Source organism: Tamandua tetradactyla, chromosome 13 (assembly GCF_023851605.1).
Source record: "Tamandua tetradactyla isolate mTamTet1 chromosome 13, mTamTet1.pri, whole genome shotgun sequence".
NCBI lineage: Eukaryota > Metazoa > Chordata > Mammalia > Pilosa > Myrmecophagidae > Tamandua > Tamandua tetradactyla.
Genome location: NC_135339.1, coordinates 66,797,665 through 66,820,662, shown reverse-complemented (window position 1 = coordinate 66,820,662; position 22,998 = coordinate 66,797,665).

The following is a 22,998-nucleotide window of genomic DNA, read 5'->3' as shown; positions in this document are numbered from 1 at the left end:
TGCTTAGAATGAGTGACTTTCATTATATATAAACCATATCTCTATGAGACTAATTTTTGAAAATCAAATAGGGTTGTTTTTTTAAACACAGCACTTTTCAGAGCATTTAATACGCTGATGTGTATTTTGAATCTTCAAGAAGGAGCTATAGCATCCAAGGTTTCCTAAATTCGCTTGACAATGAATTCTTTAAACATTTTTTCAGAACATCAGTTAACATCTTGAGGAAACAGTTAAGAACCCGGCATTATCCAATTACCAATCTGGATAGAGCATTGCCCTCTTCTTTCCAAACTCAAGCACCCTTGAGAAAGGAAGCACATTTAGTTCAACATCTTGGTTGAATTGGTTTAGTTGGAGGGCCAGGTGTTAGCATGAGTACACCGGCTGTGAAAGAAGATGCTGAGAGAGGAAGCAGGAGCCAGAAACCTGAATGGGCTCCCCATGTGCTCTGGCCAAGCCCGTCCATCCAGCTGGTCCTCACCCATCCTACCAGGCCTTCTGCCCAAGTGTCAGGGAGAGGACTGGTGTGTAGTTGCTGCCTTTAAGGAGCTCACGGCCTGCTCACTCCTGCCAAGAGCTGTTTTGTCTGAGGATCCCCCTGTCTACCTCCTCCTCCTTGACTCCTTCTCCCATTCCCCATTGCCTCTTACTCATGCCTCTCTTTTGCCTTTCCTGGCAGGCGAGGGGGAGTAGGTATCTGATGCTTGGGTCAGACACATTCCCGGAGACCTACAGTGGTCCCCAGCTCTAACTAACAGGTCACGCCAAGGCTCACTGAGCACCAGGAGAGCTTCAGCACTGGCCCAGGAAGTTCTGGAGGGGAATCTTCCTCCTCATTTCTTCTCAAGCCATGCCACATTCTCCCTACCCTTCACGGGGCCTGCCCTGTCACTTGAGTCACAGAAAAACCTGACAAGAGAGAGCATCACAGAGATGGTTGCATGGAAAATGCCTCCTTTGTTAAGCGAATGGAGCCCTGGTCTGGCTAGCTCTGCTCTGTCTGTATCTCCTTCCTGCCTCCTTTCCAGATACCACTGTCTCAAGGGAAGCAGAGCACAGATGCAAGTTTTGAGACCCAGTCTGTCTGATTCCAGAAGCTGAGCTCTTAATCACTGTGTACTACTGTTAAGTTCCTTCCTCCCCTCACATAGGAAAGCAGTGTCAGATCCAGGAGTGTAGCAGACATTCCTCACCTTCTAGCATGAGGCTCTTTCTGTATTCCAGGCACCTTGCCCATCATCCAGCCACCAAGGACCTCTAAGCCTCCCAGGCTTAGAGACAGAAGCACCCAGGAGATTGAGCCAGAGTTGCTAACACATGACTTCTCTACCTTCAACTCCCCTGATTTCTCAAGAGATGTGTTTAGAAAGAGCAATGGGTGTGTGTTAGAGAGACCAGGATGTTTTCTGGAAGACTCTATATTCAAGGGAAATGTGTTAGGGTTTTTGGCTGCCCATCCATGAAACCCTCTATAGGGTTTGAGCTCTCTATAGGAGCTCAAACAGTCATACTCACTTCCCTAGACTCTTGGCTGCCAGGCCTTGGACACATGACCCCCAGGCTCTGCAGTGAGATGCACCCACACCCCAGACCACACTTAGAAGCTGTCAACACAAAGAATCAGGGATGGCATAGAATTGAATGGCAGCAGCACATCCAGTTTCCAGAGACCATGATGCCTCTAACAGAGGGGTGGCAGACACCATGGCATCCTATATTCAGCAGCGGTGACAGTGTCCTTACCACACTCATTCTGTGACTCTGGCGGCAACTGGCCTGTGATTTTTCCTAGATTCTGATACATTCCAAGGCTGATTCTGGAACTTTCCTGCAATTCTTCCCCCAATATCCTTTTAATAAGTTCCAAAGCTACTGAGCAGCAGACTGATATCCCACACATGTTCAGTACCCATCTCCTCTAAGCCAGCAGTTTACAAACTTTTCGTGCCAAGACCTTTCGCACTCTTAAAAATTAAAGGTTTCCGAAAAGCTTTTGTTTTGTGGGTTATATCCATTGATATTTACCATATTAGAAGTTAAACTGTGACACATTTAAAAGACTTACTAATTCATTTAAAAACAATAATGAACTCATCACACTTTCACACATAACATCTTAATATCTAAGCACGTTTTATTAAAAATAACTATATTTTTGAAATAAAAAATTTAGCAAGAAGAGTGGCACTGTTTTGTATTTCTGCAAATCTCTCTAATGGCTGGTTTAATAGAAGACAGTTGGATCCTTATATCTGCTTGTACATTCAATCTGTTGCGCTATCACATCACGTAGCCTTTGGACAACCCCATTGTACATTCATGGCAGAGAGTGGAAAAGGCAGGTGATGTCTTAGTGTGATTATAGAACAGTAGATTTGACCCCGCCTACCTCCTAAAAGCATCTCAGAAGCCCACAGGGATTCCCAGACCACACTCGAGAGCTGTGGCCCTAAGCCTTCCACACTTACAGGGTTGACCCTATGGAGTCAGCGCGTGACCTTGTGGGGCACGAGGGATCATGGCATGCTGACACTGGTAGGGGGCGTGGCGATGGCCGCAGCAAACCAGCTGAACTAAAGGCAGAAACCTGTGCCCACATGAGAATATATGTACCATAAGGACAAGGCGTTATCACAGCTTTGTTTCCTGCCCTCTACCCAGAGCCTAGAACCCCTAGTAGCTGCTCAATAAATGCGTGTTTGAATTAGCGACTGAAATAAATCATGAATGTATATATTTAAAGGACCTCTTAAAGTTTTAAAAGGAGAGAAAGAAAGTAAAAAAGAAAAGCTTAGATGTTTTAGGTGATAAACCATGTACCTTGGGAAAATCCAGCCATTCAGAATAACTAGACAAGGTATGTCTCCATGGCTGGCTCCAAAATTTATTCATCACACCAGTGATGTCACACGGGTGCCCAGAAAAGAAGACACCACCTAACAGGTGCTCAGTGCTGTGGAACAAATGACCACGTGGTGGAGAAAGGACTTCCTCCTTGAGCACCGCGCACGTCTTTGTGCACACCATAGCTTTGCAATGCATCTCACAGGAATCTCCCAGAAGCAGATCCCTCAGAGCCCTGGAACGTTTGAAGAGACCAAGGAATCATCTAGTCCCATCATTTTAAATTCATTTTTTTCACAAAAATCAGAATTATTATTTCCAATGGAATCTTATCCCACAGGTGAAAGTGGAGTTGCTCCAGATGAGGCAGGAAGGGCAGGTCAGAGCTCAGTGCACTCACTCTTCCCTTATCTGCCCTTCATCATCCTCCTTGCACCCCTCCCCCCACCCCCACACCAGCTCTGCCCCCATCCTGGGAGCTATTAGCACAACAGCCCACGCTCAGCTTGTCCTACCACCCAGAAAATGTTCTGAGGTCCCAGACAGCATGAATGCCTGCCTCCAGTGTAGGGAGGCGTGACCCTGTTCCCACCCCTGGGCTCTGTGGGACAACCCCCTACAGCCTTCACATGGTTCCCAATTACTGCTTAGGCCTGTTGGAGAGCAGTTTTGTTACCTGCAATCAAAGTGATCTTAATAGAGTCATTTCATCTACTGTGGTCATTCTCCGCGGTACCCCAAGGCCTTTACTTCTTCCCTACATTGTGAGGACAAGCCCTGCTGGGCGCCTGTGGACTGAGGATGGAGAAGCAGCCAGCAATGGCAGCATGGGACCTTCTAGCTGACCAGCACATTGCCAGCCTATAGGGCAAGGGTCTTTCACACTGGATGAAATAACAGTTAATCCCCTTACCTCACTTTCAACAAAAGAAAGAGAGGAAGAAAGGAACATTTTCATTTTTAGCAAGATCTAAATGCAATTATAACTTAGCAGATCCATGAGAAAATTGACAAGAAACAATCTTTTGCACAAGGCATGCTCTGATTTCATGCTGTCTAATTATTTTTTAAAGGGCATTAATATCAGCAAGCTGATAACTTCTATCCCTGAGCAAATGAGGCATTTTAATGTATCTTTACACATAGCTCTCTGTCCAAGTGGAGCCGTCTTCTGCGCAGCATCAGCAAACATTTACATTGCAAAACTCAACAGAAGGATTGTTGTTGGGTTTTTATTTCCTTTTATTTTTTTTCGTATATACCCAGACAGTTAAATCGTATTTCACATGGTAAGTGGTGTGAAGCACTCCATTTCTAACCCCTGGCAGAGCATTAGATGAGAGTGGCACCTGGTTTTCAGGTCAGATCCATGAGAAAGATTGATTTTGAATGGGAAAAAGAAATACAGTGGTATCATCAAACACTGTTACTCTTGAGGCAGACAAGTTCTTTTTGAAATGGAAGCATATCTTCAGGTTCTTTTATTCTTCTACACTTGGGAAAGCACAGATGTTAGGTGCCTTGTGATGAGTGAGGACCAGAATGGGATCCTCCAATAGCAAGCAAAGGCTCTTGTTAGTTATTTTTCCATGTGGAGCTAGAGCCAAAATGACAGGGAAACCAGGGGTAGATAAGAACTAGGGTCAATCAGGGGTAAGGACTCATTTTCCATTTTAATAAACTCAAATTAGCTAAGAGACACCAAGATCTGTTGCATTTTGAGTCATCTTACAGTTGAGTCTAGACTCTAGACAAATGTCTTCAAATACCCCCTGGTGAGATGATTTAAGTGTGCAGATTCTGCAGTCAGAGAGGTATGGGTTCAAATCCCTGCTCAGCCACGTCTTAGTGGTTATAGAAGGTGCTAAATCTTGGCCAGCTTCTGTTTCTCCACCTGTAAAAGGGGAATGGTAATATTGTCCATTGCACTGGGTTACTGTTAAGACGGAATGAGACAGTCTGCGTAACGGGGTTGGCATGGCACCTGGCTCATTGCACATACACAATAAGAACTGCTGGCTCTCATCATCACTCCTTGCCAGGGGACGCTTCCCCTCCAGGCAGCTGTACCATCTCTATTTCTCAGGTTTGCTCTTCTCCTGAGAGTGGCAACCCCTCCGATAAAGATTCAAGCTAATCGTTCAGAGAAACAGGACCATAAAAACAGCCAATGTTCTGAAACTGAATTGCAGTGATGATTGTGCACCTCCATAAATTTACTAAAAACCATTGAATTGTACATGCACAATGGGTGGGTTTTATGATATGTAAATTATTCCTCAATAAAAAATAATAAATGACCAAGATGGGAGATTTACAAAGGTTCCAAAATGTTAGTTGATGAAAACTAACAAATGGGCTGAACTCTCACAAATTTCTGAGAGCTATGGTGTGGGGGGACAAACATTCTTGACTCCTTGTCTCACATCCTTAAAATACAGGAAACCATCCAGCATGCTTGCTTATGGCCCTTGGCCCCTCTGTTTCTTTTCCAGTGGTTGAGATTGCTGATTATGACCCTGTAAGGCTGGAGTCCCACTTCCTTTATCCTGCTCCATGCTTACCTTTCCCTCCCCAAGTTATGCTTATTAAAAGGAACTCGATGGATATGAATGGCGCTGGAAAGAAGTTTACCAAGAAACCCAGTCCCAGGAGTGATCTTGTTACTGAGCTAGGGGAAAGCTACCAGGAAAACGCAATCCATTTTGCTTAATGTTCACTCGTCTTGACAGCTCATCTCTCCCACACATTCATTCCCCAAATATTTATCTATCTTGCTTCCTCTCTGTGTACACAGTGGGCTCTCCCTCGCTGTAACAGAGATGACATTCTCCTGAAAAACACCCTTTGCAGTGATATCTGCCGCTCCCATTATTTTGGGAGCAGCAGACATCTGGATGAGGCTGCAAGGTGGCTATTTGGAGTCCCTAGGGCATGTTTCAGGTACAGAAAATGCCTAAGCTTCCTCTTCATTCTCCATCTCTGTCCCATTGAGGTGATACCCATATCAAGGTGACCATAAAAGGAGGGGAGGGACAGCTCTCCCAGGTGTCTACAGAGGACATGCTGGGTTTTACCTCAAGCTGCCCACAGCTCTGCTTTCTACTTTGGAACTTCCACCCCTTTTGTCCTCTTTGCACCAAAATTGCACCTTGGACCTCACTTCCATGCAGTCGGAGAGTGTGGGTTCTGGTTTGTCATACTGAGTGTTCTCAGGATAAATAAATTAAATTTCTAGCTGTGGTTCTTCCCACAGTCCCTCAGCAAATTCCACACAAGACAAAGGAAAAACACAAGTGAGAGTCTCGCGGCAACCCCTGGAGAGGAGCTGAGATGGGCAGATTGTAATTATCCTGGCTGGAATGAGGCCAGCGCTTGGGCTGGCACCACCAACTTGGATGATTAAACTAACAAAGTGCCCAAAGGGCTATTCAGGGCACAGGCTCCCACTAGGACCTTGATTTTAGCTCTTTCCCCAGATACATTAAGGAACTTGAAGAATCAGGCCAGCAGGCTTCAGCAGAAGTGGAGAACAACAGAGAATCCACTGAGCAGCAGATACTGAGGAAAAGCCCAGGAGCAGTCAGGCTTCAGTGGGACATGGTTCAATGACCCTCCGAGCTTCCCATTTCCAGAAAGTCCCCACCCCATTTTCTGTTCAGAATTCTTCTTTCCAAACAGAACAATCCTGTGCCATATTTTTCAGGAGCCACCCTGCAAATCTTGGGGCCCAGAAATCACTTCTGGTGTCCTGCTTTCCACCCTCTGATGTCCTCACATCCTGTTCTTCTGAAACACATGAGGTTCAATGCTTTTGGCCTCTTGCTGAGCTTCAAGGCCATTTCCATCACTGCAATTCATCATGACCAAAGAGGAGCCCTCATCTATCAGAAGGGCCATCCAAGATGAATCAGATGCAGATGCAGACATTGGTTTCCTTACTCCTAGTCAAGGGCTCAAACATTGGATTATTTTGCTGCAGAAGGTAAGGTATTAGAATCAGACAGAAAAGGGACTCCACCAACATCGCAAATAAAAAGGGCTCCAGAAAACCATAGTTGGAGACATGACTCCTCCTTTGATTAGATAATCTGGCTCAGGGACTGCTTTTCACCCCTCCCAGACCTGGGGCAAACACCACTAATGGATCTCTGTATACTCTTCTACCTCTGAATCCTTTCCCACACAGTGCACCTGGCAACCAACACCAAATTGCAGCTGACACTCAACCACAGTCCTCTCTGGCTCCTTGCCTGAGTGTGCCACGTGGGATGTACCCATGTGAATAGGAAGTCATGCTCCCTGCCCTCAGGGAATTAACTATTTAGTTAGAGTTAACTATTAAAGCCGTTTTTAACAGGAATGCAGAACAAGGCAATGTGTGTGAAGTGCAAACAGAAGGAAGGTCCAAGACACTTTGGTTGACCAATATTTAGTGACTGTCTGTACAAGGATAGATGAGGCCTAGAATTCTCTGTTATAGAGATCAGTTCAGAGAAGAAATGAGGGAGAATGTGGGTTCTTTGGGAGACAGCTTGGAGTCTTTTTAATCACACTGACCTGAGCTAAAGTCTTAGATCCACTAATTTCAAGCCAAGTCACCTTCTTTTTCCCGTGTCTCAGATTTCTTGTCTGTAAGATGGGAATAACAATATCTAGACAATCACGTTGGTATGAGGATTAAATGAAAAAAATATGTAAGTGCCAAATGTGTCTAGCCTGGCCCTGTCTCCTGAGCTCCGAGTTTAAATCCTATTTCCCACTGGGCATTTCCACGTGGGAGGGGAGGCACTGCGCACCCGCCATGGCCAAAAAAGACCACTCAATCTCCTCCCCAGCCTGTCTCTCCCATAGCCATTCTCTCATATTCAATCTCAGTGCCATCCTCCCAGGTGCCCAGGCCCCAAACCTGAGGGCCATCCTTGATTCTGTCCCACCACCTCTTCCCCCCCGAGTCAATCCATCAGTAATTCCTACCAGTTCTAACTCCAAAAGATATAAAGAATTCCTGGATTCATTCACCCTCTCCATCTGCACCAATGCCATCCTCAGTCAAGCAACCATCCTGTCCTCTCTGGGCTCCGCAGCAGCCTCTCTAATGGATCCTTGCTGGTAATCAGATCCTCACAGAGCAGCCTGAGTGAACATCTCCAATTGTAAAACAGGTCACACCATCCCCTGATGGAGAATTCCCCAGACTTCCCAAGACACTTCGAATAAAATCCAGAATTCCTTCCATGGTCTACACGGTCCCATATTAGCAGATCTCAGCCTACCTTTCAGGCTTATCGTCCCACCGCACACTCAGTGAATGGATGCAAGTCTGGTTTATACACACTAGTCCCTGCTTCCTTTGCTTCATAAAAAAAAAATGAAGATACTCATATGGCACCTCACAAATACTCTGACAGCTATGAGAACCTTACCCTACTCCATCGTATACCCCAACCAGTATAAAAATTAGGGCCATCACCTTTGCTTCTACCTGGGCTTAAGCCTTACCTTCCAACATAATTTTCATTGTGTACCTATTCACATCACAGCAGGAAAAGCAGGCAAAGCAAGGCACACGGACGTAGTGAACTCTTTGGTGCCCCCTTGTGGTCACATCTAGAGAAGTACCAATGTAGGGACGCCTTCTCTGAGGGCAGCTTTGGAGGTGGAAAGGAAGGCAGCTCCAGATAATCTGCAAAGGGGACCCTGAAGCCAGAGAGGAAGGTACTTCCAGATGCTAATCCTAGAGATTCAGGGCCATCCCCAACCCCCGGAGAGGAGTCCAGAGTAAGGTGCTTTACCAGTCACTTAACTTCTCCAAGCCCCAGATACCTGCTTGATAAAATGGGTATAACAGCTCCAGCCCTACCATTCTAGTAAGGATGTTGTGAAGCTATCATGAGACAATCTGTATTTTTTTGTCGTTGTGTGGGAAAGAATGTTCTACTACTCCCATCTGGATAAATTCTAAAAAGCTCCTCCTGCCCCAGCACCCTTGTCTATTCATATGAACTTCCTGTGATCACCAAATGAGTCAGGCAGGATGAGAATGAGGATGTATTTGACATACTCTGAGTCTGACAAAGAGGTCCCCATCTGCCACTTGTCACCAGATAAAAATGTACTGGAGAAAATGTCAGTGGCAAGACTCTGCAAGTGGTGAAGCAAAGTGGTGGAGAGTGTTCTCACTCAAGGGAAGATGCCAGATCCCACATTGGCGGAGGAAGAGGAGCACAGGTGAAAAGTCAAGAACATAGAATTAGGAAAGCAAATCTATCTCTTGTGTCTCCAACTCCTCTTAGCCCAGATTCAAAGTTCTTACCTGCAAGATGAGTCATCTTTGCATCCCCTGAACCTGCTATAGTGTTTATACCAGATAGGACGTAATAAATAAGCAATGCAAGAATGAATGAATTAAATAAATGAATGAAAGAACAAATGAACTCAATTTCAAGGAAATATCCATAACGTCTATAGCTTCTAGGTATGAAGCTGTTTATTTTCTAATCCTATCCAAGGATTCTGCTCCTGTCTCCCGTAAGCCTTAGACTGTCTGTGTCTTTCATTTTGAGTAGAATGAAAAACGATACATGGATAATTTTTATATAAATTTCTGGAGTCTTTAGATCCTTCTCTCTGTACAGCTCACTTTGCATTGTCTGCCTATCATGTCTTCACCTGATTAAAGAAAAAAACTGCCTAATTCTAACAGTAAAAATGGTCAACTCTTTCCTCCAAATCTGTACTTCTTAACCCTGGCTGAACATCAGAATAAGCTGGAAGTTTATATTCACAGACATACACTGATATACCAGCTCCATCACAGACCAATTAAATAAAAACTCTCTAGGGGGTGGGGCTTAGGCATCAGTATTTGTTGAAAGCTTCTCAGCATGCTCTAATGTGCATCCAGGATTAAGAACCACCGCTAGGGATGAGTGGGTCTTTGCTTAAGAAAACACAGACTCACTACTTATGAATGAAACAACAAAAGAAGCTATAATGTTGTCTTCTGAACAGTCCTCAAACCTAGGCCAGAAGAAAGGAAATATCTTGAGCCTGGGGGTGGTTAAGAGTACCAGTTCTCACTCTCCCTTGGAAACCTCTCTTGTTGATTGCTGAAGGGAGATGGAGGCCTCAGGAGCTAGATCTGCCTCATCCAGGTCAGGAAGGGACAGCAAATTGGGAGCAGGTTCCAGCAGGTGTGGTAGCATTGGCTCAGATCTTAGTATGGTCCTGCCAGCTCATGCTGACCGGGAGAGAGAGCCACGGGGTGTGGTGAAGGTGAGGAAGGGGCCTCCTTTTAATGGCATTAACTGGGTGGGCTTTCAGTGCAAATAGCCAGGCATTCAGGGGAATGCTGCCTGAGCCCAAGGAACCCACCCATTCATTTTAAATTACACTTTCAAAAGCCATTCATATATTTCAAACACAGCACATGACAGGGCTTCAATGAATTTAAGGGACAATCTGGTGATGAAGAGAAGACTACCTTCTTATAAAAACGTCATTAGCACTGCTTCTCAAATTTGGAGCACAATTGAGAATTTCCAAGTCTTACCTACCTTTTAGGAGTCTTTTTATGTATGCATCTGAGCCATATAGAATAAAATAAAATCCATCTACTGGGTGGCAAATCATGGCTGCTTCCACCTTTCCTATTCTCCACCAAGCCACCAAGCCGTTTGTTCATTTAATGTCTCTTAAACACTCAACGGCTACCTTTGAAACCACAGATTAAATATGAGCACTATTCATCATTCTGCCAGGTTCTAACAGTGATTTGACCGTCCTCCTGCTGGCTCTCAGTGAGAACAGCAGTTATCAGTTCACCAACAAACCTCTGGCTGGGATCAGAGGTCGTACTCCAGGCAAAGTGTACCAATTGCTCATCACCAATGGACAGGAGCATCATTAGACCCGACCTTTGTGTCCAATGGCAACGTGTGGAGAAAGATCATCTTTTAGGACCTGCTGTGGGCAGCTCTAACTGGCAAGCCCAGGGAACTGGAGGGGCAGAGTCAAAAGTATAGAAGGCAGGTGGTCATCCATCTTGATTGCATTAGCTGCATCCAAGCAGGTGCTCTGAGCTTGCCACTCTGGGGTGTCCTGCATGGGGTACAGTCCTTCAGGGGAACTGTTATCCATAGGGGAAAATAATTTACAGCTATAAGCATTGACTTGCAGAGAGCTCATTCATTGGAATCTTCCCCAAAATAGCTTATGGTTTCAAAAATCCTCTACTTCCCTTCCCCTTCTCCTCAATCCCTCAGTCATCACCTCCACTGTCCTCAAAAAGTGTTTGACACATAAAGGACACTAAGCAAATATTTGTCACAAAATTTCCAAATAGCAAATAATCAATCCTCCATTAAAAGTGAACCCATAGGACAAGAAAGAAAGGAATCCAGGATACATTCTCTCTATATTTAGAACTCTCACTCATGCCCAGCACTCAACCTTAAATGTCACTGCCTTAGGGAGAGTTTCTTGCTCCCTAAAAAGTGAAAAAAAGAAAACAGAAGAAGTTATTGGAGGAAGTCTAAGAAACTTCTTAAACCCCATTTTGGGGGGCCGGGGGAGGGAAAGCCAGAGGATTACAGGAACTTAAACATAGAAGGCTGTCAAACAATCCTGATCCAGTGAATAAGTGCAGTTTCGTGGTAGGGACAGTGCTGAGACTTTGGTCTTCAAGAACTCAGTCCAGTGCTCAGTCCATCTCCCCACCTTGCAGGGAGGAAGATCAATCCACCTTTGCCTCCTTTGGTCCACCCACATGCCCTTTCTAAGCTTCCACTGACCCTGAAGCCTTTTCCCACCTTTCATCCAGCTTGATCTTTCTATGGCTCTTGCCACTAGTGACCACCAAGTTTTTCTTGAAATGCTGTAGTTTCTAAGACCTTTCGCTGGCTCTTTCCTGACCTCTCTAGCTTTCTCTCTTCTCTCCACATAGACACAGCTGTGGTCCAAGTTTCTTTCACCAACCCTCATTTCTTATGGTTCTTCCACCTTTCCCTAAATGACGTTGTCCTTAATGACCACAAGCCCTGGGGAACAGTGATTCAAAGATAAATAAGAAAAGGTCTCTGCTTTATAAGAATGAGTTTGCCTGGAATAGAAGGGGTACTTATTTAGTCATTGGGTAAAATGCCTAGTTGGGTCTCCTGTGTTTCCTGCCTGCATGAAAGTTACTTCTAGCGGGAGACATGTGGGAATCAAATAGCCAGATGGACAGTCACCCTGCGGAAAATGTTAACAGGGAGAAGTGCCTCGTAAAACAGGGAGATGGGACCTGGTCTGGGGGTCAGCAAAAGCTCAGACAGGTGACAACATGAATTAGTATCTGAAGGATGAAATGGTAAACTCAGTGAAGAGGGGATGGATGATGTCCCAGGCCGTGGGGAGCAGGAAGGAGATACAGGAAAAGGGTCATGTCAGAAGAAGCATGAAACTTAGTAGGCTCCAGACAGTGAAAGGGCTTGTGGGACTTGCTAACCAGTATTGAGTTTTATCCTATGAGCAATGGGAGGCCGTTAGGATTTTACTGGGGAGAAGGAAGAGGAGTAGAGGAGTGTGTACGGCATAATCAGATCTCTTTTTTAGAAAAGATTACTCTGCTGCTTGGAGAATAGATTGGAAGAGGACACAGTGGATATGGGGCAGATCCAGACAAGGTAGCAGTTACACAAGCGTGGAGTTAAGAGCTGGGTTCTTGTGTCATCACTAAAGTGAAAATCACACGGAGTTTACATTGCCTTCAAAAGCCCCTAAACAAACACTAACTGTCAGTAGATAGAGAGATACATAGATGGATAGATTAGATGACAGCTAGATAGATAGAAATAGAGACAATATTCAAACATAGGTTCACATACAACATGGAGAAATGCTCACATTCCTAGAAGATGACAGGACCTGAGTCTGGACAGTGAATGGCAGCTTTACACCTCATTCCAGAGCATACTCCCTTGCCCCTTTCTCTCCCTCTCCCCTTGCCACTTCACAAAGGCAGAGTTCCTTGAGATGTTTGCATCTCAATCTGATGCAAACTTGAGTTGTTTTCAGGCACTATGTGCTTCATGCTGAGTGGATGCCAGACATAGTTAATGTCTCAAGTTTGGAGAAGACTGTGCTTGCAGGGAGCTAAGAAGTTTCACTGGTAGGCAAGCTGGGAGGTGTGACTTCTGAGCATACATTTGGACATATACTGGTGAAAGAAGTAGCATTACAGCAGAGGGAACAGTGCAAAGGAAAGCATTGATGCTGGAGTGGTTAGGCTGTGCCCATATGTGTTCTGACAGCTAGAGTGGATGACAGTAGCAAAGGGTTCACACTGTGGAGGTGGGAGAGAAGTTGGGGTGGAGATGAAGAGGGCTCCTTGGAGGCTGGAACAAAGAGCATGGACTTTACCCTATAGCTGTCCAAAATCCATTCAGAACCCCAGAGAATAAAAATGGTGGGTGTGGGGTAGGGTGGGGAGAAGGGCTGCTTAATACAAGAGATGAGAGATATCATAAGGTCACAAATACCTAGAGGCTAGGGATGACATAAGACTTTCCACAGTGCTCTGCTCAAAGTCAAGGTCAAAAATAGCTATCGTGACCTCAGTCTGAATACCCACCCCACACCCAAATAGCAGAACCATCACACCACTCGTTATCCACTAATCAAAGTACAGAAAACTGGCCTCATGCAGACAAAAATCAATGTTTTTTCCCCCTTTGCTTTACAAATGATCAAGATTTTCCAAGTGCTGTGGAAGAAATAAGATAACTTTTCCAAGAAGATCATTTCATGCAAGAAACAGTCTCCTTTTCAATAAATAGTTTTAAACCATTCTCCTTGGTTTCAGAATCACACTACTCTCTGAAGATATATAAATACTAGGTAGCAGTTTTATTTCCTGTGAGTGGCGCGCGGTGGTTTAATAAGGAGGAGAGAAGCAGGATGATAGACTTTTGGAGATGAAGCAAGATCTGTTAGATAATGTCGGCCATTTCTCTAGGTCTACTCAAGATTGCTCCCAGCTGCATTGGCATATTCACTGCTGCTCAGGCTGGTCCAGTTTTGAATGATTTAAGGGTAGTAGATTAAGGATTCATGACCAGAAGGCTTGGCTGTAACTGAAGACTGATGCTCATCCTACCAGAGGTCAGAGAGCACCTTGCCACCCTCCAGGCAGGGCCACTCCAGGGCCACGGAGGTCAAGCTCATCTGGACAGTGGTCACCATTCAATGAAAAGTGCAACTGCCGTTTCTCAAACTCTGAGAGCAAGCCCAGACCACACAGTAAAGAACTGCATCCTTACTGTCCTCAACACTCAGTAATAGATGTGGTCACTCTGTACCCTCTTAAACTGAATTGTATTCAAGGTGGGACGCATACCGCCAGCAAGCTGGGTCCAGTCTGGGGATGGAGGGTGGAGTGGGGCAGGCATAGTCACCCACTTCTCTGGCTCCCCTGAGACTTGAGTGTGATCTATCCAAGACCTGGGGATTCAAGAACCAAGAAGATCCTAAATCTTATGGCCCCCTCCACCCCTCCCCAGGACCATAGGATCAAAATGCTGTGAGTGCCTTTTAGCCATTTGAAAGCCTTGGCGGCATGGTGAAAGTTTAGAAATCTGAGGAACAGGTAAAAAGAATAGGATTACTCAGTCAAGGAACTAGAGGCCATTAATAAGTCTCTAAACAAGTCTTTATCATTACTAGAATAATCACTAAATTAGCAAGCACTTACGATGCACCAGAGACATAAACAATTCTTCCTTTAAGGCTAACATCCCTGAGGATATTAGCATTAGGGTTATTATTATTTGACAGTTAGGAAACTGAGGTTTAGGATAGTTCATTATCCTATGCTTATTTTAATAACTACCCCCTCTCCAGTCAGCAGGGCTGGCCCCTCATAGACCTGCTGTCCTTACTCTTCTCTCCGGTCATTGTAGCTTGGTTGTCCCTTGATGTGCACATAGAAGGGCTGGGGTCCCTGCAGTAGGATTTACGTACTGCGGGAGATGTTAAAGTCACATGTCTCTCTAATTCCAAGGTCTCTGCACTAATTCCAAAATTATTCCAGGCCTCAGTAGCTGATAAAGATACATGGCTTCCAGGCAATTAGTGGGTTTTATCTTCAGACATTACAGAAGCCCTAAAGGAAGGGTGTTTCCCTTTTCTTATTTGCCACTCAGGGACAAATTTCTGTCCCACCTCTAGCATAGTTTGCAAAATATTATACCAAGTACTTGGGGTACTAAGATTACACCTGGTTTTGTTTTCTTTCTTCTTGCATTACTTCCTGTCACCCCTGCTTTCCTCGCTTAAAATTGTTTTTCTTTTCTTGTTGGCACTAGATGCATTATTGTAATATTTGAACCATAAATTATTTTTGAAATAATGTACAAATAAGTTTAAAGAAAAAAACACAGAATCTGGAGGGTGGTTACAGAGGTGTGTTTCTTCGTGAAAATGAAAAAATTCATACAGCTGTAGACTTAAGAATTGTGCACTTTCGGTGGACCACAGTGGCTCATCAGGCAAGGATGCTTGCCTGCCATGCCAGAGGACCCGGGTTCGATTCTCGGTGCCTGCCCATGTAAAAAAAAAAAAAAAGAGTTGTGCACTTTAATGAAGGTGTGTTATATATTACACTTCAGTGCTTAAGTCTGTTTTTTTTAAAAAAAGCTCCCTGAAACAGAAATCAGGTCTTGTTCATCTTTACATGCCCCCACTCCCATGACCCTGAACACTAAGTACTGGCACATACCAGAACCACAATAAAGAGTGGTTGCCTGGGCGAATGAATAATAGAAGAAAAGCTATACATAAACTTTGGGGACTTAAAAGTTCTTCCTCACCTTTCATTCACCCTTTCTTTGTTGTTGTTGTTGTTAACTTGTAAAAGTGTTTTTTTGTTTTGGTTCATTTTTTTGCATGGGCAGGCACCGGGAATCGAGCCCGGGTCTCTGGCTTGGCAGGCAAGAATTCTGTCTGCTGAGCCACTGTGGCCCGCCCGTAAAAGTGTGCTCTTTTGAGATTTCTTTTTCCAACTCCAAAAGCAATACTCGCTAGTTGCTATAAGCCAACAACAGACAGAGAAGTCCTACCCTCTCTGTCCTCACCACGAATCCCGACCAGACACACCCCGCCCCCCAACACTGCTACCTCCACATGCTCAGAAATGCCCAGATATAAACAGATTTAACAGCTTGGTGTGTGTCTTCCCACTGTTCTCTCCGTGCGTATTCAAATATCCCCCAAATGATGTATGCAATTCATTTCTCAGTTATCATCTCAGCATTAGCATTCCAAGGGTGAATTACTCCTATGTGCTTTTATTCCTTTACCTCCTCCCCTCAGATGCTGGGGGCCAATAGGGACCGGTTAGAAGGCATTTTCTCAGGTCAAAGGAATGACATTTCAACTGCTACATGCATCATCTAATTACACTAAGTAGGAGTTTGATTTGAAACTTAAAATGAGAAAGCTTAAGTGGGTGTGACATTTGGCAACACCCATTCTCCCACCCCTAATATATGCCATTTGTTATGTAATAACCATCCCTATTCATCATCAGAGACCGTCTGCCTCCCAGCGTGCTTTTTTATTTGAAAGCTTTTCAACTTTTCATCAGTTCAAAGATGGAATTTCATCACTTTCTAATATTTACTTATTTATTTACTTCTGCTGCATGTTACCTCCATGGGGCAGAGATTTTACTCTGTTCAGTTCCCTAGTGAATCTCCAGAACCTGAAATATTGCCTGGCACACAGTAGGTGCTCAAAAACACTTGTTGAATAATTTCAACAAGGTCTCCCGCTTTGGAAAGGCCACTTCCTTCAAGAAGAACATGGAGGGCATGAACCCGTACGTTTTCCTCTTTTCTCCTCTCCGTCCTGGTTTCTCATGAAGCTTACATCCAAATAAGGAGGAGGAGGACAGACTGGTAAGACCCTGGCTTGCCTAGAGCTCCCAGTTTCTCAGCCTATTGGGTGTCCATTGGAATTGAGAGAAAAGAAAGCCCTGTGCATGATGAGAATCACTAAGCCCCTCCATGTAATCTCATCTGGACGTCCTTTGGGGGAGGAAGGGAAGGGACTGTTACAGAAGAACATCTCGGAGCCCACTGAATGACAGAAGGAGTTATCACCCACTACCTGCTCAGGACTACCTCTGTTGCCAAAGAGAAGCTCTATTTCTCCCTTGTAAGGTTGCATTTTGAAACTCTAATGGTGTCCTATTTTTCTACCCCGGGAGGCAGTTTGCCGCAAAGCTATTTGAGGACAAACAGAGTGCAATGGCAGATGCTGAAATTGTCTTCGGAAGGTATTTGCTGATCAATTTTTTTGTTGAATGCCCCCCAAATTTGGGTTTGCCTGATTTTTCTCATGATCGGACTGAAGTTATGCATTTGGGGCAAAAATTCCACACAAGTGATGTTTTTTTTTCAGTGCACAGTAGAATACACTTCAAACCTGTCAAGGTCAGAAAAGACAAGACTGAGGAATTGTTGAAGACTGCCGAAGATGAAGGAATAACAATTAAATGCAACATAGGATCCTGGATGGGCTCTTGGGAAAGAAAAGGCATTAATGGAAAAACATTCAAATAACGTCTGTAGTTTAGTTAACAGCATTGTATCAATGTTAATTTCATATCTTTGGTCATTCTACTATGATTATATAAGATGTTAACACTAGGGGAGGCTGGGTGAAGGGTATATGGGAACTCTCTGTACTACTTTGCAATTTTTTCTGTTGTCTCAAATTAGTTTACAACAAAATGTTTTTTTAAAATGGTGGTGTTTGTTCCTTGTTCTCCTTCTCTCTGTTTCCCTGGAAATGGAGATGGGGAAAGACACAATCTTTCTAGCTCCTTTAGAATTACCAAGAAATGAGCTCCCACCCCCATCCCACAGGGGAACTGGACAGCTCCAAGTAGCTTCTGGCCTCAGAGTTAGATAAGCAGAGAGCAGGGTGGGGGTCTTCCTGGAATTCCAGGATGCTGCTGCAGCTTGGGTAGTTTGCTGGAATTTTCATTCCTACTGACATGATTGTGTCCTGATAGAGGAACATGGATGATTGGTTCCAATGGTCAAACTCTCCATTCAGATGGGAGGTCTTTGATCTCCTTTCTGCCTACATCACCCCATACCCATCTTCTCTGTGGAGTCCTCTAGGCATGCAGTTCTTAGTATTACAGAAGATCTATTCCCCACTTCCCTGTCCCCAGCTGTCTCTCAGCCCTCAAATTAAGCTTGACATCTGCCATCATCTAAGATGATATTTGGTGGTGCACATTTATGTGTGTGCATGCGTGTGGTGTCCTAACTAACATTATTTCTGACATAAACCTTATAATTTTCACACCAACAAACTACACTCAAATTAATAATTTGATAGTTCTTGTGAACTGGAAATTCAGTCATTATCAATTGTGGCTAGCAAAAAACAAGGGATGTACAACAAAACTCTACATACCACATTTCATAAATTCAGTAAATATATATTGAAAACCTTCTGTGTTTCAGGTACTATGGCTCAATGGTGAGTAATTCACTCCCAGTTCTGCCTTCTACAACACAGAATGAACAAACCCTCATTCATGAACCCAAACCCTTCCTGTAACTCATAAGAAGTCAACTTTTAATCTCGACTTCGGGTTCCTCATGAGTGGCATTGGATGCTTCACACCCACAGACACACAGAGAACAAAGGCCAGGATCAATGTGAGAGACGTTTTAAGGGAATAGACAATGACATTTAGCTATTAATTGGATTTGGAGATGTCTGGAAGGAGAAAAGGAATGAATCAAAGAAAATGACTGAATGGCAGAGCCTATCCTCTGTTTCTGTTTTTAGGTGCCCAAGGCCAGGTCTCACATCAAAGAGCCATTCTTACCAGCCAACCTCCATCCCTGTTTCCTCCCACGGTGGATTAAATCCTAGATTCATCTATATAGGTGAAAAGGGAAAATAAGAATGATCTGACTCCAACCTGAGATCAACTTGACTTCTGGGGTTCTGGGCTGCTATGGCAGAGGGGAACAAGGGAAGCCTCTGCTGCCGTGGCTATAACCACACCTCACACCTCACATGACTATAACCATGAGGCTTCGGAGGCCACTGGCCACAGCCCTCAGTTCTCTCCCCCCATAGGCCACCAGATTGCTTGGGTTGCTGAGCTGGAAAGACGATGAGTTGACAGGACTCAGAACCACCTCTCTCAAATACTGAGAAGAGCAGTTTTTCACTTAGTCCCCTAAATGGCTCTCAGTGTGAGTGAGATGCAGTCAGCCTTGTTGCCCAACACACTAGGGAAGTGTGGCGGTTCCCACGTCTACTCAGCCTATATTTTTAATTGCTTAATAACAGTAAGCAGGCCACCCCCCTCCCCTCCAGCCAAGCAACGTAGAGGGCTTTGACATTCAGGGCCTGGTGTGTGGGCAGGAAATATAGATGAGGCTGGGGAAATGTCAGCCTCCTACAGCTTCTCTCCGATGAATCACCACGCTGTGTGACAGAGTGTGCCTCAAATAAGGAGCACTGGGCTGGCTGTCCAGAGAGCTCAGTGCCAGATTTAACCCTGCCACTAACTCAGCTGCGGGCCATGGAGTAGCAGCTCACCCTCCAGGAGCTTCACATTCCTGCTGGTTGGAAAATTTAAAATAAGAATGGGAATTGGAGAAGGGAATCTTTAAGGGATGGTTTTAGAGGATGGTGATTAAGAATACAGTCTCAGGGTCCATACAGGCTTAGTTCACTCCCAACCCCACCACTTGCCAGTAATGAGATCCCAGGAAAGTTAACCTATCTGTGCCACAATTCCCTCAAATATAAAATGAGCATAATAATAGTAGTTAGAACAGTGTTTGGCATGTGCTACACATGCTATACATTCAAGAAACATCAGTTGCCATTATAATGATTCCAACAAGGAAAATATTTTTAAAGTTGCATGAAACTTGGAATTTGCCTCCTGTTACAGTCTTATGAGTGAGACAAACATGTGTAAAATATTGAGGGGCAAAGGAAGGGTGCCTGTGATGTTAACAGAGACATGTGACAGCCCATGTGCTTGCTGTGTGCCAGGGACTGTGCTAAGGGCTCTGCCTGCATCTTCCCATTTAATCTTTTCTCTTTGTGAGGTGTGTAGGAAGCAACCTCAGAGATGTTAAATAATTTGGCTTACACCATGTAGCTTCTAAGTGGCAAAGACAGGATTCAAACTCAGGTCTTAAGTCTTTGCTCTTAAACTCTGCTTCATTGGGAGATTGGGTGGATTTGGGAAGGTTTTCCAAAGGAAGTGACACTTGAGCAATGCTAAGATTCTGCACTTCTCATTATCGAGAGGCAGGATTTCTGCAGCATCTTCTGAAACACTTACTTCTTAGCTATGTGGGTGAGTTTTATAACGTCTCTGAGCTCCAGTTCTCCATTCCTGAATTAGTTATAATAATAGAGGAAGAGGAAATGAGCTCATATACACAAAACCCTTAGTGCAGTGCCTGGTATATGTGAGCACTTAATAGATATTAGCTTGTATCATCATCGTGGTCATTGTCATCCTCATTGCCATGGTCATCATTGTTATCGCCATCATCATCATCGTCATCGCCCTCATTACCATTGTCATCGCCATCGCCATCATCATTATCATCATCATCATCATAGCCATCATCATCGTCATCGCCATCATCAGTCATCATCATCGTCATCATTGTCATCACCATCATCATCATAGTCATAGCCATCATCATTGCCATCATCATCGTTATCACCATCATCATCATTGTCATCACGATCATCATCGTCATCGTCATAGCCATCATCATTATGCCATCATCATCATTGTCACAGCCATCATCATCATCATCACCATCATCATCATTGTCATTGCCACCTGCACTTAGTTCTCTCTCCACTGAAAGAGCAGGTGGGAGTACCCATGGATATAAAAGGAATCTCCATTTTCATGAGGGCTGTCAAGAAGACCCCCATCTTTCAACCAAATACCACTTCCTACGTGGATGATGACTGCCATTAGAAGTACAAATATAAGCACATTCTTTCATGAACTAGAACAATTGTACATTACTATTATAAGGTATTAACAATTGAGGGGTATATGGGAAAACTGCACCTAATGTAAACTATAGACTATAGTTAACAGTGATATTTTACTATTCTTTCACTGGCTATAACAAAGGTACAACACCATTGCTAAGTGTCAATAATAAGGTGATACAAGGAGCATGGGGGGGTTTCTTTTTGAAGTAATGAAAATGTTCTAAATTGATCCTGGTGATGAATGCACAACTCTATACTACAAGCCATGGATTGTAAACTTTGGATGAATTGTATGGTGTGTGAATATATCTCAATAAAACTGCTTTAAAAAAAAAACCACTTCCTACTAGTTGCCTGAAGTGTGACAATCAGCCATTTATTTTTTAGGGTTAAGCATTTGCCCTATGCCTGGGGCCTCCTGGTAAATATAAAAGCCATGAAATGGGATGAATAACACATGCAATTCTTAAGGTTTTTTCAGTGAGATGATTTGTGGAAGGCATTCATGTCTCCAGGAAGGATAGGAGGCTATAAGAAGATCAGGAAAACAGAGGAAGATTAGAGAAAAGCTGCTTAAAAGGGAACAGAAAGCAGGTAGAGTTAAATACTGTCTCCTTCACAACTCTGCCAATGGCTACCCTTTCTATGTCTTCTAAAAGGCTAAGCCTCATCCCTGCCCCCAGCCTTTGGGCAGGGATGGCATATGAGCAGGGCCCTCATTAGCATGTGCTGCCAGAGTCCAAAGGGGTGAGTGATGGCTCCCCCAGAATGGAGGAGTGTTTGATGTAGACCTGTCAGCTCCACCATCCTTCACTAGGACCTGCAGCCAAGATTCATATCCTCTGTCAGAGGCTCATCCAACATCCTGAGCCAGTCTCCACCAGGGTCTAATTTTTATACCCTCTCCCTGGGAATTGCAGGCTATCTTTCAGGCCCCAGAGAAGGGGAGACATGCACTAATGTTCCATTTTTTCTGGGAATAGCTTAGGAGTTTGAGTCAGGATAAACTAACAAGAGGGGAAAGAGGAGGAGGATTCAGAAATAATACATTAACCATGGTTTAGTACCTGCTTTCTGCCATTTTTGCATGCATCCTCCCTCCCCCTGCCCAGGTTTCCTAGGTAATATCACCTTGAATAATTGTAGAGACAGGGCATTAGAGATGTCAACTAAGGATATTGGGTTCTACCATAGGCAGCTATTTAGTAGGAGAAAATGATGCTGTGGCACATCAAGGTTAGATTTATATGAGAAAAAAATCCTCCAACAAGGTGAAATTGGTTCAGTATTTTAGCTGGAAGCTCTGAACTGCCTCTTCTCCATTTTATGTCTCACTTAGGTTGCCATTATTTTTTAATTGGTTAAGTCCCTCTCCTTTGGAAGAGTGCTAGGTGCTGGAAGATACACAATGAGTAGAGCCAACTGCTTTCTCCAGGAGCTCACAATCTTGAGGCTATAACTGTAAACCTCATGCAGGCAGGAACTAGATCTTGGGAGGCTCAGTCTATGCTATGGCTTCACAGTGCCTGGCACACAGTAGCTACCCCATAGCTGCCTCTTAATACTAAATTTCAGTGACATCTTTCCTACAAGATAATATAGAAACTAAAAGTCGGACTTGTTTTATATTCTTTTCCCTTATTTAATCTAAGCCAGCAGCAAAAGTGTTTTCTTCATTTTAATCAAGATTGAATAGCCATAAAGATGCTACAAAAATTAGCATCAAAAGCTCAGACAACATCACCTTGCATTTGTGTGTTCCTAGATGTCATGTGTCAACTTGGCCTGGTGGTGGTGCCCAGTTGTCCGGTTGGGCAAGCACTAGCCTGTCTGTTGCTATGAGGACATTTCATGGACTTAAATCATGATTACATTGGCTGTACCCACAACTGATTGCATTCGTAATCAGCTAAGGGGAGTGTCTTCTGAAATGAATGATGTGTAATCCAATCACCAGAAGGCTTTTAAGGAAGATACAGAAGAGACAGTCACTCCTCCTGCTTCAGCCAGTGAGTCTCTCCTGTGGAGTTCATCCAGAACCTTCATTGGCATTGCCAGTTTCACAGCCTGCCCTATGGACCTTGGAAC